Genomic DNA, 1,621 nt, shown 5'->3' on the forward strand with positions numbered 1-1,621 from the left:
CACTTGGAAACAAAAATGTCATATTACTTCCGCTCATTACGATGATTTGCGCACAATTACAGACGGCCTATGTGTTGGTGGACGTTAGAGAAGGCGTCTTGGGCTGCGTATCTGAGGAGGCTGCGACCCCAGGCGGGCCACCTGATTGCTTTGAGACTTAATCTCCTCGTCTGGAAAGAGAGAATGAATGGCCCTCTCTTGGACAAGACAGTCACTCCCAGACTCCAACGAGATCATGTCTGTGAATGCATTTTTGAATTAAAGCTCAGGGAAGGGGCGCCTGGATGGCTCAGTCTGTGAACAGTCCAACTCTTGGTTTCAGCTCAGGTCATGATCTCACAGTTCATGAGTTCGAGCCCCGCATCCGGCCCTGTGGTGACAACTTACAGCCTGGAGCCTGCTTCGGATTCTGTGTCTCCCTCTCTCTCTGCTCCTTGCCCCTTCATGCTCTGTCCGTCTCTGTCTCTCAAAAATAAATACACGTTAAAAAAATTTAACAAAAATAAACAAACAAGGGATGCATTTTGGCCAAAATTACATAGGCCAGGGAAGGAGAGTGCCCATATCTCAGGGTGGCTATCTCAAGTCCCTTGAAATTGTAACGAAGAGGGGTGCCTGGGTGGCTCAGTCGGTTAAGCGTCCGACTTCAGCTCAGGTCATCATCTAGTGGTTGGTGAGTTCGAGCCCCATGTCAGGCTCTGTGCTGACAGCTCGGAGCCTGGAGCCTGCTTCGGATTCTGTGTCTCCCTCTCTCTCTGCCCCTGCCCCACTCACATTCTGTCTCTGTCTCTCAAAAATGAGTTAAGTATTAAAAATTTTTTAAAAGGAAAGAAATTGTAACTAAGAGTGGGCAGAGCCAGAACCGTAGGATCAGAGGATCTCAGTTGGCACTTCCCAAAGGTAAAATGTAGACACTAGGAATTGTTTAATCTGCGAGGAATTACTTCACCTTCCTGCGCCTGTGCGTCTCTAGCTATACAGGTTGAAGGATTACACAGAGGTTTTAGAAGAATAATGGTGATCACTTTTGTGAAAACATGTAGTTAACTCTTGGCAAGATAGCAGAACAGCTTGGAGAACTTCCTCTAAGGTGTAACTGTTAGCAGTTCACCGCAGTCCGTGCAGCCGTGGAAGGCGACACACGGGTGATGCAGCAGACAGGGCACCCAAAACAGCCATGATGGTGGCCGTGGTCATAACCGTTATTGTAAACGTGCGTTGAGAAGGTGCCGTTCACAAAAATCCAACCTGCGTCAATCTGAAGGATCGAATCGGCTTTGTTCACCGATTTACGAATCGGGCAGTGTCCCATCCCGGAGGCAGAGGGGAGCTCCAAAGGGCTCCGGGAAAGGAAAGGTGTGTCAAGGCAGAGAGGAAGCAGAAAAAAAGGAAATTGGTAGCCAGGAATCCATTACTCGAGGCAAGTAATGGGGAACAGAAAGGGGGTCTTTCAGTCAAGTTGCTGGTGCTGAGCAGGGAAGTCCCATGTTGACCAGTTCAAGGCTACGCTTCTGGGAAGTTGTAGGTTAGATGTTAAGCCTTGGTTTACAGACTTGGGGTCTTAACGTCAATGACACCATTTGGGTCCTGAGGTTTCCTTTTTTTTTTTAAGCTTATTTAT

Source organism: Panthera uncia, chromosome E3 (genome assembly GCF_023721935.1).
Source record: "Panthera uncia isolate 11264 chromosome E3, Puncia_PCG_1.0, whole genome shotgun sequence".
Lineage (NCBI taxonomy): Eukaryota > Metazoa > Chordata > Mammalia > Carnivora > Felidae > Panthera > Panthera uncia.